Source organism: Eleutherodactylus coqui, chromosome 6, assembly GCF_035609145.1.
Source record: "Eleutherodactylus coqui strain aEleCoq1 chromosome 6, aEleCoq1.hap1, whole genome shotgun sequence".
Lineage (NCBI taxonomy): Eukaryota > Metazoa > Chordata > Amphibia > Anura > Eleutherodactylidae > Eleutherodactylus > Eleutherodactylus coqui.
Genome location: NC_089842.1, coordinates 97,887,850 through 97,906,379, shown reverse-complemented (window position 1 = coordinate 97,906,379; position 18,530 = coordinate 97,887,850). Strand labels below are relative to the sequence as shown.

Genomic DNA, 18,530 nt, shown 5'->3' with positions numbered 1-18,530 from the left:
CCATCAATATCTGATTGGTGGGAATCGTCAGGATTCCCGACGATCAGATGATTGAAGGGCCATAGCCGTGTAAGTAACAGCCTTTTCAAAATTCACCTTTTGTACTCAGAACACTATACATAACAGCTGTTCTGAGTAATGAAGGCTATATAATACATCTGGGTACTGTTGTATCTTGTCTCCACCCAGTGTTCGCCCACATGATACTGATTGGCTGCCTGGAGCAAGGTCCTAGCAGCGTGGGCAGTGAGTTTTGGCTGGGATGGATGGTTATGGTTAGTTTCAGTGTTAGGCTTACATTATTAGATGTAAATGCTTTCTTGTGAGATTGGGGCTGCATTAACATGGAAGCATTTATAGCTATTAATGTAAGCCTAACTCTGAAATGAACCCTAACCCTCCGTCTAAGGCATGGAGAGAGCGACGTATGAGGACAGGAGCAGCGCAGCACAGGACAATGCCCGGACCAGATATGCCTTCAACAAAGCAGGAGGAAGACGGGAGCACAGATTACTGGGCCAATCCCACTGCGACCAAGGAGACTGACAGTGTAGGAGCCATGAGCGGACAACGGAGATCGCAGTGGGTGAGTGGCTGGACCCAGGAGACCAACAGTGACAGGAGCTGTGAGGGAGACTGGAGGACTGCAGGACAAGGAAGAGTGGTGGGGTGACTGACGGGAGCCGCGAGGGGCAGGAGGCCGGAGGATCGGGGTGGAAAGCTCACAAGGCACAGCGGCGGAGGGGTGAAGGAGGAGTAGCCAGCACAGCTGCATGGAAACCCATCGGCTAAAGTGAGAATCTCCTGCAGCGCTTGGAAACCCATGGGCTATAGTGAGAACCTCCTGCAGCCAATCAGGAACTGGGGGCGTCACTCAGCTGTCAAGCAGCCTAACCCTTGTCTCCACCCATCACTTCCGGTGGAGATGAGATACAACAGTACTACCCATTTCTTTAAGGTGTTTCTACACAAACTGCACATCTCACTTTCATTCCTTCCATGTCACTTAAAGGGGTTGTCCCGCGGCGAAAGTGAAAACATTTTTTTTTCACTTACCCCCGCATTCTGCCCTGTTAAAAAGAAAGCATGGATTAGTTTTTAAAAAGCACATTGTGCTTACCTGCATCAGCGTTCTGCAGCTTCTTCTTTTCTTCTTGTGAAGATGGCGCCGCTGGTCTTCTCCCACGGTGGAACGCAGGTCTTCTCCCATGGTGCACCATGGATTTTCTTCTCCTTCCTTGCATTCCATTGCCGATTCCAGCCTCCTGATTGGCTGGAATCGGCACACGTGACGGCGCGGAGCTACGATGACACGGTGACCAGCTCTCTGGCACGAGCGGCCCCATTCACCAGCCAGAAGACCGGACTGCGCAAGTGCGTCTAATCGGGCGATTAGACGCTGAAATTAGACGGCACCATGGCGACGGGGACGCCAGCAACGGAGCAGGTAAGTGAATAACTTCTGTATGGCTCATAATTAATGCACGATGTATATTACAAAGTGCATTAATATGGCCATACAGAAGTGTATAACCCCACTTGCTTTCGCGGGACAACCCCTTTAACAAATTTATGCTCTTTGGGACTAAATCATACTCATGAGATACAAAATTTGTTTTACAACACAACATAATGTGCTGTCTGTCACACAGAAGAACAAACCAGCTTTGGAGAAGGTCTTTCAGAAAGTGAGACTCAATGATACAAGACTTGAGTACATTTATTGCCCTGGGATAGAACTATAAACTGGTCTGCACTGTATTTAAGTTGTAGAATAGCAGTGATAAATGGGTGATATAGAGTCACCTGATAGCGGAACATAGTGTTTTAATGTCTACTTGCTGCTTTTTAGTAGCAGATTGTATCTTTCCTGGTACACAGGAATGTAGTCACCCACTGAGTGACTGCAAATACGTGGAAGGAATTGGTCAGTAATGATAACGTTCTGCATCCTGGTCTGTAGTTTTTTTGTTTGTTTTTTTTGCAACACTACGACAAATATTGCAATGTGTGTACAGTAGTCAGTAAAAAGAGAAAAAAAATCTTACGGTGTTATTAAACATTGATTTTAATATTTATAAAGGATGTTATAACAAAATGTCATAGAATTGAATGACTTTATCTTCATTTATTGGCAACACAGGATGTCAGTATTGCATAGTTTAGTAGTTTGTCACCTAGGGAACAAACACATTTCCTGCACCACTGAAACAGTTTTACCTGCAAATATGTACTGGTTTGTGGGAAATCCCCATGTCTGCTCTGTCTGTATACCTCACGCCCCCCTGTGGTCGCTGCGCTTGTCTGTACCTGAAGAATGCACAGTTACTGAGCGTGAGGTGTCAGGAGTGCAAGCACACTTTTATTTCGGGCTTGAGGTAAGCTTTAAATATGCTATGGAATTGAAATCGGCACGTTAATAGTATCACATTTCAATGCATTGTTTTGTATTCAATGTTTTAGACTTTGCTGGAGTCATGTACTTGTCCTTTCCTCAAAGACGCCATTAACTTTCAGAGCTCTTTTCTTTTTGAACTTTTTATACATTTGCACTCATCTAGACAAAGCAGAGACATTAATAATGCTTGAAGACTAGTATAAAATAAACAAACCTTAAAGGGGTTCTGTCATTAAAAAAAAATTATATTTTCCTATTCCTCCCCCGTCAGTCTACTTACCAGATCTTCACCTCTCTTATCTTCTCCTGTCTCCTGCAGCCCGGGGGTCACATCACCTCCACGATTACTATTTCTTACCTTCTACTTCTGATTTGTACTCTCGGCTGATTTCTCTCCTTCCTGTGAGGTTACGTACATTGCCGTCAGTCTTCTTCCTGCCAGCCAATGTACGTAACGTCACAGGCCAGCAGGGGGAGTTCGATCTACTGCAGAGGCTGCTCATTTGAGCTGTCTCCGCAATAGATTAGAATTCCTTCCTAGGCAGTGAATGCTACAGCACAGGGACCTGACCTTCACGGAGACGGCCGGAAGGAATGTGAGGAATGCCAGCTTTATAACAAGCCGGCCCGGCATGCGGTTTAGTGACCCAGGGCACTGCAGAAGCTCAGCCAGGAGAAGACGTGGTAAGGAGACTGACGGGGAAGAAATAGGTGAGTATAGAATTTTTTTAATTTTTTTTTTATAACAAAACCCCTTTAAGGAGGTCGCTTCAGATGGGCTTATAAGCTCGCACATTGTGCAGAGAATAGAACACATTGTTTTCAATGGGTTCATTCACACCGTTCTTTGTTGCACGCAAGGTGGAAAAAAAAGTGACATGCTCTATTGTTGCTCTATTGTTGCATGCATTTGCATACCAAAGGTCTCCATAGGATGTGCAGGCATGTGCAAAACGCTCCACATACCCACAAACACTGCACCAAATTTGGCTTAATAGCCATTTAAATCAGGTTGAGGGTGATTCCACCGCCCATGTCAACGAGCGGTGTCAGTACAAATGTGCACAGTATTTTTTGCAGGCATGTGCACAAAAAACTCTCCTTCACAGTGCAATTACGTTGCGCAGGAGCGAGTGTTTCTGAAGCCATCCTAAGAAGAACCTGTCAGAAGGTTCATGCTGTCCAAACCACAGACAGCATGAATCCGGCACAGAGATGCCAAAGTATGTTTTATTCTGAAATCGGAGGCAGAACTTGAAGCTCCGGGGCCCCAATGCAAAACCTGTAACAGGGCCCCATCTATAATGCTTTATTCATAGTACTTGGCTCCCTACATGGAGAAGAGAGGCCTTATGGGCCCCCGTAAGGCTCCTGGGCCCGGGTGCAACCGCATCCCCTGCATCCCCTATAGTTACGTCAGTGTCTGAAATGCTGCTGCATAGGACTTAATGCTCAGTTTTCGACTCTAATAGATGAGCCACGCTGGGCTCCCCATCCCACCCGCAGCATCAAGAATGACCAATCCTCTCTCTACTTGTGTATAGAAAGAGAAAGCTGCCAAACTTCATGCTGTGAGCAGTGAGAATCCAGTGTGGCCTCCTCTTTGACTCAGAACTCTGTTACAGTTAAGCTCCGAGGCAAGCTTCTAAGTGTTTTTGTTCTGAAATACAGCAGCGTTTCGGAATAAAACATACATATGGGCAAATCTGTCATGGGTTCGTGCTAACCATGTTTCGAGCAGCATGAACATGACAGGTTCACTTTAAGGCAGTACGTTGGACATGGACACTCCCAAAATTTAGGGAAATATTCGGTTGTTTGATATTACCCTTGTCTCGGATTCCATATGTAAGACAGTACCTATAGGAGATGATTACCTGCTATTTTATTTTTTTCCTCTGATCCTGTTCCTCAGCAGGTTTTTAACATGGCTCTGTGACTATAGTTTAGGTACAGTGCCTAATCTAAAGTAGTCTGGAACATACCCCCATCTAATCATTGGTTCAAACTGCAGAGAAGGTAGCTGTAACAAGCAGGACAGTTTCTTCCCGTGCAGGCTCACTGTCTCTTATCCATGATGTAAACTGTGGGTGTGACGGCTACCCACAGAGGAACCCAACGAAACACCATGCCATTACGAAAAGCACTAGATGATCTAGTGAGAAATACTATAATTTTGTAGCTTGCTGTAGTTATACTGGAGTTCTCTTTTTATTTTGCTAGATGTATTTACTAAAATTACCAAGTTTACTGCTTGTAAAAGCATCAGTGCCTCCAAAATCCTTGTCTAGATTATGAACCTTTCTTTAAAGAGTTACTATTTCTTACCTTCTACCTCTGATTTGTACTCCTGTCATGTTTTCTGCTGTTTATGTTGTGTAAGTAGACTTTGCGCTGATTTAAGGTTGGGAACCATGGAAGCCAGACTTGCCCTTCCCTAGGCAATCAGGAGTGACACTTTTTCTGAAGGCTGCACCATGAGTGATGGCCTCTTCCTGTCGGGTATAGGGAAGTAAATAATTTCTTGTAACAATGCCTGAATTAGGACTAGTCTGAATTAAGGACTGTGTGTCTTTGGTTGTGAAATACATTACATACCGCACGGTTAAATGGTTTCCCAAACAAATTCCACCACAAAGAAGCAATAAAAAAAAACAGCCCAGCACTTCAGGCACATAAGACACGCTCATTTCATTCATGATGAATGCAGTTTTGTAAAACCTCATTCACATGCATTCTATTGGACTTGACTGAGGATTTGGAATGTCATTCTAGTGTCTATGCAACAAAAATAAGAAAAGGCTTCTCCATGTTTGGGCTTGTGCACATGGCAGAGCATTGTGTATTGTGGCCACAAAGCCCTTCCAGTTCTGTAGTACAGAGTAATGGCACGCGATGTACTGTACTATGATAATATCTCTCTAATTAGGTACCAAATACAAATACCTCCATAGTATACTTAATGGAGCATGCCACAACATGATATGTGAGGCACATAGCGGTACAGTAGGGCCCCATACATTCTTATTAAAGCCACATTATGATTCTTTGTAACTTTGAGCTTTTACTGGGCCATAATTTAGCTGTGTGCATAAGGTTTTAGTTTTCAAACTCTAACTGATGAAACCGATAAGAAATAAACACAGGAAGATGATGTTTTTTACTATAAAGTTGGACCTGTCATCTTGTAAGTGGGGATGCCTTCTAGGCGCACCCTACTTGTCAGATAGAATGTTCCTTTTTCTGTCCTTGCATTTTGGTTCTATAATTATTGTAAATGCCCTCTTTCTCTAGTCTTCAATGAGGCTCTACTGCCACCTTCTGGCCAGACAGTTCAATGTTTGTTAGGTTATACTAAGTGTTGTGCCAGCTATTGGATGAGGGCTGACATGTGACTTGGGTAGGAAGCTGGAGTGGAGTCCAGGAAGCTGAGAGAGGAGGCAGTAATGCAAGCTGAATCTGTTTGTGTGATGGACTGTAGAACTAGAGGACAGCCCTCAGGGGCTGAAGTATAGAGCGAAAAGAAAGGCTTCTGTGATATCACAGAGATTGATGCACCACACCATAGCGAGAGAGAAAGTAGAATCATAGATCCTGCTCAGTGTAGGATCACTAAATCATCCCAGACAGATTTGTCCAGCCTTTGTTTGAACACTCCATTGAAGGAGAACTCGCCACCTCCTGTGGTAACCTGTTCCATTCATTGATCACCCTTACTGTCAGAAAGTTTTTTTTCTAATATCTTATTTGTGTTTCCTCCCTTTCAGTTTCATCCTATGGCTTCTAGTCTTTCTTGTGCAAATGAGAATAGGGCTGGTCCCTCTACAATGTGACAGCCCTTCAGATATTTGTAGACCGCTATTAAGTCTCCGCTCAGCCTTCTTTGTTGCAAGCTAAACATTCCCAGATCCTTTAACCGTTCCTCATAGGACATGATTTGCAGACCACTCACCATCTTGGTAACTCTTTTCTGAACTTACTCCAGATTTTTTTTTTTTTTTTTAAAGTGGGGTGCCCAGAACTTGACACAGTACTCCAGATAAGGTCTGACTAAGGAACAGTAGAGGGGATAATTACCTCACATGATCTATAGTCTATGTTTCTCTTAATTCATCCCAGAATTGTATTTGCCTTTTTTGCTGCTACATCACACTATTGGCTCATGTTCAGTTTGTGATCTATTAGTATACCTAAGTCTTTTTCACATGTGCTGATGCTTAGCCCAATTGCTCCCGTTCTGTATGTGCTTTTTTCTTTTTTGCCTACATGTAGGACTTTGCATTTCTCCTTGTTAAATACCATTCTGTTAGTCGCTGCCCACTGTTCAAGCTTTTCTAGATCTTTTTGAATCCTCTCTCTTCTCTAGTGGTAGCTATCCCTCCTAGCTTTGTGTCATCAGCAAATTTGATCAGTTTCCCCTCAATTCCCTCCTCCAGATCATTTATAAAAATGTTGAACACTGGGCCTAGGACAGAGCCTTGTGGTTCCCCACTTGATACATTCTTCCACTTGGATGTGCAGCCATTTATGACCACTGTTTGAGTACAATCACTCAGCCCATTGTGAATCCACCTAACAGTTGCCTTGTCAATCCCATATTTGGTCATTTTTTCAATAAGTATAGTATGAGATACTTGGTCAAATGCTTTACTACAATCGAGATATACTATATCTACTGCATTTCTCTGATCAAACCAATCAGTGAATCTGTCATAGAAGAAAATTAGATTAGTCTGGCATGACTTGTTTGTTACAAATCCATGCTGGCTCTGGTGAATTACTTCATTTTCATCCAAGTACTTGCATATATGCTGATTAAATATTTGTTCAAAGATCTTTCCCAGTATAGAGGTCAGGCTCCCAGGCCTGTAGTTTTCTGGATCCACCATCTTCCCTTTTTTTGAAGATGGGGACAACATTTGCCCTTTTCAAATTTTCTGGGAATTTTCATCTATTCTGCTGCTGTGTCTGCTGCTTTTTCTCCAGTAGTGCAGAGCCTGGAGAAAAAGCAGCAGACGCAGCAGCAGAGGAGCTGCTGGAGCTAGTGATGCTGAGCGCAATCACCTGCAGTAAGGGATGCAGGGGAAACTGCACAAGGAAGACCTGCTGTAACACACTCTTTGCGATGCAATGATATGCTCTCTCCCGTAGACTGAGACTGCTACAGGAAGAAACTTTCTGCTAGGCACAGGAAGCGTGAAACTGGGCGCAAGTGCTTTGTGCCAAAGAGGACAGCCGACAACAACCGTTCTACAGTAGTGGATCGTCAGGGAGACTGGCCTCAATTAAAAACAGAACATGTGCAAACTTATAGGGATTGTTAGGGACTACAAAGGCCTGCTAGTCAAATGACACTAGTCTGTGGGACACCAGCAAGTTCTTACCTCGAACACCTAGTAAAGGAGCTGTTACTTTATTGTAAATGAACCTGGGACTCTGGGGAACTTGGCTTTGAGTATTTCCAAATTCGGTGGTTGCAGACAGTTCTTGCTTACGGACCTATGTATGGCAAGCTGTAATTATCAGTTGACCAGTTGCTGTTTTGATACGATTTGTTATATCTCTGGTATGCATTGCTGATATTGTAAGTAACAATTGTTATAATATATAACGTATATAATAGCCGTTAATATTCCTCATAGCGATAGTAAGGTTTTGGTGACCGTTCCGTAGAATTTACGGATTTTCTCAACCAGTTGCTAAAAACTGCATAAGCATTACTTTCTTTGCAGTTCATTAGTTATAATACAACCTTTTTGTATATATTTTTGTAACTGTGTTGTTCGCTTTGTATCCTGGTACCTGTGTTGCCAACCACCCACTGCGACGATCTGATAAGCTCAGTTATGAAGTGCACTCATTATCAATTGTAATATGTCAATGCTTTCTCTGGGGGATTTCTAATTATTTATAATTGCATTTTTTATGTTAAAAAAATGGATAGAAAGTTAAAGTAAAACTCTCTCTCAAAACAATGTAGAGAAGGTCTTGACATAAAAATGCTATAAATCAAGGCTGATATGCAAATGTGCAGGTGTAGATTGATGTCTTGTTATGCAAGTTTTGATAATTGCTCTGTATTTAGGTTAATTGGTGTCTTATTTTGTAGATTTTTTTTTTCCTGGCTAACAATGTACCATGCTATCTTTACTGTACATCGTTCCAGGTTAATAAATGAAAGAAGAAAACAACATCCAAAAGTATCAAAACCTAAGGTTATTTGGCATCAGGATGAAACCACACATGCAGGTTATTTTGTGGACAAAACACAGGAGCGGATACATGGGAAAGAAAGAAACTGTAGAAGTGGTTCCTTGTTCTGTTTTGATTTGACTTGATTTAGCTTTTACTGAAAAAAAGAATCCACTGAAAACTGCAGGTGTGAAAATTGTAGCAGAGCTGTGTCTGTGACATGTGCCTGTCATGTAGCAGAGCTGTGTGTCTGTCACATGCCCATGTGCCAGAGCTGTGCATGTGTGACGTGTATGCAGCAGAGCTGTGTGGCACATTGCACCACCAGAAACACCGGTACTATAATTACCTAATAATTACTAGTATATTGCTGTTTTGTATGAAAGCTTGTATACCAGCAGAGAACTTAATTAAGATTCTACTGGAGGGAGCGGAGAAAGAAGCTGCATCACATTTATATGCCTATATGAATCCTGGTCTGTACATTGGGAGCGGGTGTATTTCTGCTGCTGTCAAAGTATATACCAGCAAAGCAGACTGGTAGACTATACTTTGTCGTGGGGATTATTGCAGTTCTCTGCTTATGGTTCTAGATGTTGTTCAAAGTCACAAGCCCAGCCAATATGAATTATTTTCAGATCTTATGCAACTAGCAGAGGGATTTGGGGAATGTAATTGTTCTGCACCAAACAAGGACAGTGCACAAATATAGAGGCTGTACCGTGTGACTTCCTGTTCACACATATTATTCCGGTTTATTTAGTTGGCTGCAAAACAGCAAATACACGCATTGCATGTCAGTGGCCTCAAATGTCATTCAAAGCCATTCAAAGAAACCTGAAGAAAGCAAGGGGTAGAGGATATGTCAGTAGTGATACATAGTTACATAGTATGTTAGGCTGAAGGGAGACAATGTCCATCTAGTTCAGCCTGTTTCCACCAACTTTTGGTTTCTGCCTCATTGTTTGTTTTTTTTTGTTTTTTTGCCTTCCTCTGGATCAACGATTTACCTCATGTGGGGGGAAAAAAATCCTTCCCAACTCCATAATGGCAGTCAGATTAATCCCTGGATCAACGTTTTGAAAGTTTCTGCCTGACTCCAAGACCCGGATCAACAACCCCGCCAGTTATTTAATGTCTCTATCTTGTAATATCCTTCTGCTTGAGAAGGACATCTAGTTCCCTCTTAAACTCCTTAATGGATTTTGCCATCACCACGTCCTCAGGCAGAGAGTTCCACAGTTTCACTGCTCTTACAGTAAAGAACACCCTTCTATGCTGGTGATGAAACCTTTAGACCTAGCGGATGCCCTTTTGTTACCATCACAGTCCTGGGTATAAACAGATCATAGGACAGGTCTTTGTATTGTCCCCTAATGTATTCATACATAGTTATGTGGTCACACCTTAGGCCGGCTGTCCACGGGCTATGCAGTATCCCACGGCAAAGCTCTGCCACGGGAGACGCCACCCGGGAGCAGGAGCCGCCGCCGAATCTCCACCTGTCAGCCCTATCTAATAGATAGCAGACCGCGGAGAATCGGGGCAATTCTCCGCTCGTGGACAGGTGCCGGCGCTTTCCATAGCAATGTTATGGGAAGTGTCGGCTGGCGTGACACTGCTGTGAACATGGGGCCTTAACCGTCTTTTTTTCCGGGGTGAATAATCCCAATTTTGATAGCCTCTCTGGGTATTCCAGTCCTCCCATTCTATTTATTAATTTAGTTGCCCTTCTTTGAACCCCCTCAAGCACCGCAACATCTTTCCTGAGCACCGGTGACCAGAACTGTACGCAGTATTCCACGTGGGGCCTGACTAGTGCCTTATATAATGGAAGGATAATGTTCTCGTCCTTCGCCCCTATACCTCTTTTAATGTACCCCAAGACTTTATTTGCTTTTGCAGCCATTGACTGGCATTGATTACTCCAGTTTAGTCTACAATCCACCAGTACCCCCAGGTCTTTTTCCATATCACTTTTCCCTAGCAGTACCCCATTTAGTGTATATTAGTGACATCCGTTTCTCCTGCCCATGTGCATAACCTTACATTTATCAATATTGAACTTCATTTGCCATTTTTCTGCCCAAGCCCCCAACTTATCTAGGTCCATTTGTAGCCGTACCTTGTCCTCCGTTGCATTAATTACCTTGTAATTAAGTTCCTATCATCTGCAAATATCAATATTTTACTGTGCAGTCCCTCTAATCGGGTCATTGATAAATATATTGAACAGAATGGGGCCTAATACTGAACCCTGTGGGACCCCGCTAGCAACGGTGGCTGAGTATGAACTATTTATTACCACCCTCTGCTTTCTATCTCTGAGCCAATTCTTTACCCAGATACACACGTTTTCACCTAACCCGAGCTGTCTAATTTTATATATCAGCCTATTATGCGGCACGATGTCAAATGCTTTAGAAAAATCCAGATACAGGCGATCAATAGACTCTCCCAGGTCCAGTCTAGAACTTTCTTTATTGTAGAAGCTGATCAAATTGGTCTGACATGATCGACCCCTCATAAATCCATGCTGATGAGGAGTTATACAGTTGTTTTCGTCGAGGTATTCCAGGATGGCATCTCTCAGAAAGCCCTTGAATATTTTTCCAATTATTGAAGTGAGACTTACCAGCCTGTAGTTACCAGGTTCTCTTCTTGACCCCTTCGTGATGGTGGTCGAGGTGATAGTGGATGGGCCAAGTTGACACTTCAAGTACCTCCCACTGAAGCAACAGCTCCTTGTTCTTCAGGAGGTGAAGCAAGCACATTGCCATTCCTTAGATGTGTTACATCCAAAACACGCAAAGCAGGTCATAGAAGGGATGACTCTGCATGCATCAATGATCACAACTTCCTCTTCCTCCCAGTTGTAGCCACACAGCAGTCTGTACCAACTGACCATGAGCCCCCCCATTCTACTTCACTCCATGCCGAATGCCCCGCACCTTCTGAAGCAGTCCATATTGATCAGTCTGAAGAGCTGTTTGATCATTCAGTGTCATGAGTGTCAACAGGGCAGACCAAACAACCAGAGGAGGAGGACTGACATTGAATGCACTGATGGCCAACCATTTTTTTTCCTCCGAAGAGAAAGTTGGTCAGCCCTCTACAATCAATATGCACTCAGGATGTGGAAACCGAGGTGCCAACTGCAGATGCTCATTGTAATATAGAATCCACTCAGGAGGAGGTGGAAGATGAGGATCTTGATTCAACATGGACAGACCGAGAGAGTCATGATAGCAGCTCACAGAAGGAGGAAAAGTCGGACGTTGCGTCCCAGCACCCTGCTATGTCTGCCACAGGAACAGTGGAGCCTTGGCATTCTTTGAGACCTCATGTAATGATAGATGCAAGGTCATCTGCAAGATCTGTGATAAGCCTTTAAATTGCTGCAAGAATGCAAACTTCCTCAGCACAATGTATTTGAACAGTCACATGAACTCCCAACTCCCACTACCTTGAAGTCGGCCTCATCCTGCTCCCTTTTCCACCACTGTAGCTGCATCTCCCTCCCTGTTCATGCAGCAGCCTCTGTGTACAGAGAGGCAGTTTTGTATAGGGGCAGTAGCACACCTGTTTCAGACCTCTCCTTCAAAATTGCCGATTGGGCTGCTGACTTCAGAAGCAGGAATGGGGAACGGAGAGCAAAAGTTGAGCCACCACCATCTCCATTACCTTCCCTGACCTTGACATCTACTCCATATTCTAGCATGTCCCAGGTCGGTCAGTAGTCAGCTCTACATCCCCCAGCTAAAGGGATATAAAAAAATACCATCCCAACCATCCAAGCTTTACACATCTGCTTGCAATGAAAATGCTGCTCTTTAGGCTAGTGGACACAGACGCCCTTTGGAAATCTGAATTGGCCATCCCGAATCATAATGACTTTTGTGAAATCGGCCCGATTCTGACACGAACGGAATATTCCACTAATGGCTCATCAGTACCCACAATGTACCCACAATGTGCAGATGTATGTCTGTCTATTATGTACGTTGTGTGTTTTGAGACCTAAAAGGATTGGATGATGCCCAACTTTATCTTACGTTTATACAAGGAAGAAAACTGTTGAGAGTCTGAAGTGTCCAAATATCTGCCTCCTAGTGAGTGGTTATAGATCAGGGATGACCTGTTCTGAGACTTCTGCTGAAACTGTATAGAACTTGGGCATCCAGCACTCATTTTGACAGGACCTGGTTCCTCCGCATGAATGCCTCGAACTGTCCCCTTCTGTGTCATTGCTTCCTAGCTAGCTGCTGTTGCCATTGTACCACATGGTGCAGGGATTCTGTGCACCATGTGCAACTATGGGACCAAAACACTGACTCATTCTGTGTTCTTCATGTAAATTACCTGCATTTTAAAGTGGCCATCTAATGGTTGGAGTTGGGGAAGACAGAACATATCAGTGTTTAGGTTATGTTCACATCAAGTTTGGAGCTTCTGAATGGGCCCCGGTGTATATTCCAAATAACTAGATCTATTTGCTCAGTCAAGACCAAACGTGAACCTTTTGTCCATTGCTGGGCCAGCATTTATTGGTACACCTTTTATGTGGTATAGAATTGCATAGTACACTACCCTGTTCAGTAGAAAGGCACAATAAGAATGGAGAATATTTATTCTATACTCTCCTTCATTTTTGCATTTCCTAGAAGAAATTGGATCCATGGATTCTGGTTCCAGGTGACTGTAAATGTTGACTCACCACTAAAGTGCCCTGGATTGTGCTGCTGGCACCATGCTTGTTTATATATGCGTCATTTTTTCCATTTGTTATTGCACTGATCGTCTAGGCCTATCAAGAGCACAATGAAGCTGTCATTCTGTGACTTCAATCCTTCACCTATCATTATAAGGAGATTACTATGCATTAGGTTGTATACTGACAATAGTCTGCCCTTGTATTCAGGAGTTTTTGGGTGCCTTTACACAGGCCGTATTCGCTGTGGAATTTTCTGTGAAAGCTCCGCCGCATTTACAGTGCTAGGTATGTGGATGAGATTTGAAAAATGTCATGCACGTTAAGCAGAAAAAGTCAGGGTAGAATCTGCAGTCTATTTGAAATGCACTAGTAAGTATTAGGAAATTATAGCACCAGTGTTTCTAGTGGTGCAATGTGCTACACAGCTCTGCTACATGCACGTCGTACACACGCAGCTCCGCTACGTTGCTTTTGCATATGAGCTGCATGTGATTTATGAACTTCAGCAGCTCGCTGAGGAGACATGTTCGCTCGTAGCTTTTACATATCAGCTGCACGAGATTTACAAACTTGAGCTGGTGGCTCAGGTGAAATCCTGGTTTGTCGTCGCTGTGTCATGTAAGCTGCATTAGCTTCATGGTGGCGTTGAACCATCTGTGGTTTTATTAAAGGGGTTGTCTCGCGAAAGCAAGTGGGGTTCAGCACTTCTGTATGGCCATATTAATGCACTTTGTAATATACATCGTGCATTAAATATGAGCCATACAGAAGTTATTCGCTTACCTTCCCTGCGCTGGCGTCCCCGTCTCCATGGCTCCATCTAACTTCAGCGTCTAATCGCCCGATTAGACGCGCTTGCGCAGAAGGGTCTTCTGCCTTCGTCTCGGTTCGGCAGCAGCGGCGTTCTGGCTCCGCCCCCTTCTATGCGTCATCGTGTAGCTCCGCCCTGTCACGTGTGCCGATTCCAGCCAATCAGGAGGCTGGAATCGGCACACATCATGGGGCGGAGCTACGCGATGCGTAGAAGGGGCGGAGCCAGAATGCCGCTGCTGCCGAACCGAGCCGAAGGCAGAAGACCCTTCTGCGCAAGCGCGTCTAATCGGGCGATTAGACGCTGAAGTTAGACGGAGCCATGGAGACGGGGACGCCAGCGCAGGGAAGATAAGTGAATAACTTCTGTATGGCTGATATTTAATGCACGATGTATATTACAAAGTGCATTAATATGGCCATACAGAAGTGCTGAACCCCACTTGCTTTCGCGAGACAACCCCTTTAAGCCTGATGAAGGGTTGATAGAAGACCCGAAAGCTTGCTGTAACCCCATCTATTTTTGTTAGTCATTAAAAGGTATTATGTCTACAAGATTACTTGATTTCTCTTGCTGAGAAGAATCATACTTTGCTCTACTGGCTAACATGGCACCAAACCCCTCTTTTTTTTCTTTTTTTTTTTTTTTCATTTTACCCTCTGTAGTGACGTGTTTGCACAACAGCAACGGTTTGTTTCGACACAGGACAATGGTTCACGATTAGATGAAGGCTGGCGGCATTAGCACTTAAGATGACATGATATCACATTCAGGAGATGTAAAGATAGTGGTTAAGGACTATGCTTTAATGTTGGTCCGTATGCACTGCCAGCTATGTATGTGGACATTAGTGAGGTGTCCCTTATTGGAGTCTCCACACAGGTGTGCAGCTACAAACTGCCAGACTGAGTACTACTGTATCCATAGCAACTGAGGCTACGGGGATTTATGAGGAATATAGTCCGCCCATAAGCCCTCATTCAGCTCAGAGACCATGTGACTGTTCACATGATGGTGACATTATTACAGGTCCTGTCAGCACACAAGCTATGTATGTGTAAATTTGTGAGGTGTCGTTTATTGGAGTCTCCAGACAGGTGTACAGCTGTCTCACAACCAGCTACAAGTACTGCTGTAGCCATAATAACTGAGGCCGCAGGAGTATGTGGGGGATGTAGTCCGCTCATAATCCCTCATTTGGTGCACAAGAATGAAGGACCTGTGATGACGTCACCACAATGTGATCAGGGGCAGAGCTAAAATATTTGGTAACTGACATCACAGGTGCTGTCGGGCTCTGCGTGTAACTCGCATCACACACACAATGACTGACAAGTGGCCATTAGCATTTTGATATGGATTCTAAATCTGCGGCATGTCTGTTTATACTGCAGATTTTGAAAGTGAATTTCAACATTTTTAATGAAAAGGTTGTAGCTTGTGGCAAAATCTGCACCATTTGGGTATAGATTTGGCCACTGTGGATTAACTATGTATTTGCTGTCAATTTTCCGCTGCGGAAAGCCCTCAGCAAATATAGCGTGTGTGATGGTACTCTTGGGGACCTTACACAGTGGATGGAATATTCTACAACCACATAGCAGTGCAGATTTTGGGGCTGAATATTCTGCAAACGTATGGAGTTGAAACTGGCAGAATTCTGCAGATTTTAGTGCAGAATTCAGGGACGGCATATTCCACAATACTGTGTGAAAGCTCCCTAAAGCTTTTCTGCGAACGGCTTTTAAAAAGTACATTATTCTGTATTTAATATATAAAACATTAATTTTTTAATCCTTTTTTCCCCATGACATCATGACAGCATACGCTGGAGGTTGCTCACCTGCTGACCTGAAGGGACAGGAAGAGGCAGAATATAAAAAGCACCTCCCCTCCACCAAACACCAGTGTTTTTCCTGTCCCTTCAGGACAGCAACGGCAGAACTCCAGCAACGCTGTCCCATGCCGGAGGAGGACTTACCGGCGAAGCGGCGGCGTGGATCTTTCGGGCAGCCCCGGCAAACCCAGTGGGAAGGACCCCATCTGGGAGCTTTCCGGGGACTGCGTGGGCCGGGGCCCAAGTACGGGTTGCCGGCACCACTGCGGCCGTCATTTCGGGCGGCGGCCGCCATCTCCGGTGGGCCGGGGTCCAAGTACGGGCTGCCGGCACCACTGCGGCCGTCATTACGGCGGCGGCCGCCATCTCTGGGTCCAGGGCCGACAGGAGCGCTCCAGGGGGCGTGGCTTCGGATACAGCGCGGTGACGTCAGACGCTCCGCAAAGGGGGCGTGGCCTGGCGCGGCCGGCGCCAAATTCAAAAATCTGCTACCCCTGCATCAGCTGGTGGTGTTTCTCCACGCTAAGGAACGATCCTAAGCACAGGAAGCGTTCCTGCAAGGCGCAAGATGTCGACCAGAGAGGACCCAGAGACCCTCCTAACTGTAAGTGGTCCAGTGGACCAACCTACACCTGCACTACATACACTTCCCGACTAACAGAGTTTCCCTTGTCTTACAGGACAGGGATACTCAAAAACCGAGGGAGGCTAGACGCAGGAGTAAAAAATGTCCAGTATGTCTAACCAAACTTGACGACTCCTGCACCAAAACGTTATGCGCTACCTGCTCCGCAAAAATTATGCAGGAGGAAAAAACTTCCCTTATGGCCGAAATTCGGTCAGTTGTCCGAGAAGAAGTGCAGTCCTCCCTCTCAGACCTCCAACCTGGGCCTTCCGGGGTTACACGCAGGTCGGTTCCGGCGGTGTCTGAGTCTGACTCCGACATAGCGGAAAATGTGGATTTTGACGGGGAAGTGACGCAGGAGGACAAGAAATATCTTTTCTCTACCGCGGACATGGATCAACTGCTAAAAGCAGTACGCAGGACCATGCAGGTGGAGGAAGATGTGCAGCAACCCCGCACAGTCCAGGAGGATATGTTCGCGGGGTTACTCCCGCAACAAAAATCTTCATTCCCCGTAAACGCCACACTCAAGCAGCTGATTCTAAATGAGTGGGAGAGCGTGGATCAGGCTCCGCTAATCCCCAGGGAATTTAAAGAACGCCTGTTATTTCCGGGAGATGAAGTGTCCTTTTTGGACGAGATACCTAAAGTCGATACTGCAATTGCCATGGTATCCAGAAAGTCCGGATTGCCCTTTTGAGGATACGTCCCACTTAAAGGACCCGTTGGACCATAAGGTGGACACATCCATGCGTAAAGCCTGGTCTACTTCCGGTCTCATCATGAAAGCTAACATCGCGGCCACTTCCGTGGCTCGTTCCATGGCAATCTGGTTGGACCAATTCGCAGCCCTAGTCGACCAAAAAGCCCCTAGGGAGGAGTTCGCAAGCGGCATCCCTCTGCTGCGAATGGCAACAGGGTTCCTGGCAGATGCTTCGATGGAAACAGTCCGCCTCGGAGCCCGCATGGCAGCCCTATCGAACACCGCCAGAAGGGCAGTGTGGGTGAAAGAGTGGTCAGGGGACGCAGCGTCCAAAAATAGGCTATGTACCCTACCGTTCCGGGGCGGGCGTATATTCGGACCAGACCTGGATCGTCTGCTGGAGAAAGCAGCTGACAAGAGTCACAGACTGCCTGCCACCAGACCACCCAAGAGACCCTTCACCCCTCATCCCTCGTCTACGTACGCCGGGAAGGGAAAGACCGGAAGATGGTCTTATCCAAAGGGCGGAAGGGGTAAGACTTTAACTTTTGTCCCTCAGCCCATACTTTCGGGCCCGGTAGGGGGTAGACTGACTCGCTGTGCCAATAGCTGGCGTAGTATTACAACTAATGAGTGGGTACTGCACCTAGTGGCGGAGGGGTACAGGATCGAGCTACTATCCCGCCCCCCGGACAGGTTTATGATAACCCCAACCCAGTCTCCAGGCCTAGAACAGGCTCTGTTGGAGGGCGTACGGAACCTGCAGGGTCTCGGCGCAATTATCCCAGTCCCTAAGAAGGAACAGGGAAAAGGTTTCTATTCCCCCCTCTTTCTGGTTCCCAAACCAGACGGCTCCCACCGCACCATTATCAATTTAAAACAACTGAATAAATTCATTGAATATAGGAGATTCAAAATGGAAACCATTAGAACTGCAACTCCTTTAATTGCCAGGGATAACGTAATGGCTACAATAGACCTTAAGGATGCCTATTTTCATATCCCTATTTACGCCAACTCACAAAAATTTCTGAGGTTTGCGCTGAGGGTGGAGGGGGAAATCCGCCACTTCCAGTTCGTCTGCCTACCATTTGGAATCTCCTCGGCTCTGCGAATTTTTTCCAAGGTCGTGATGGAAATGGTGGCCTTCTTACGAAATCAGGGTGTCATGATCATCCCCTACTTAGACGACTTCCTGTTGGTGGCAGATTCCCCGTCTGCTCTGAGATCACACTTGGAGTCCACATTGC

The 18,530-nt window shown here is 45.2% G+C and overlaps 1 protein-coding gene across 4 annotated transcripts in view; it reads left to right on the top strand.

The window, feature by feature from the left end:
- The window catches only part of KCNJ5 (potassium inwardly rectifying channel subfamily J member 5), a 116,436-nt gene that overhangs the window by 71,375 nt on the left and 26,531 nt on the right, over positions 1 to 18,530 (top strand). The window contains exon 1 of one of the 4 annotated variants that reach the window (XM_066607248.1): positions 2,329 to 2,378. The exons of the other annotated variants lie outside the window; for them this stretch is intronic. The gene's annotated coding sequence lies outside the window, so the exon portion shown is untranslated. Of the gene's footprint in view, positions 1 to 2,328; positions 2,379 to 18,530 lie in introns of those variants that run through there. 4 annotated transcript variants of the gene reach the window in all.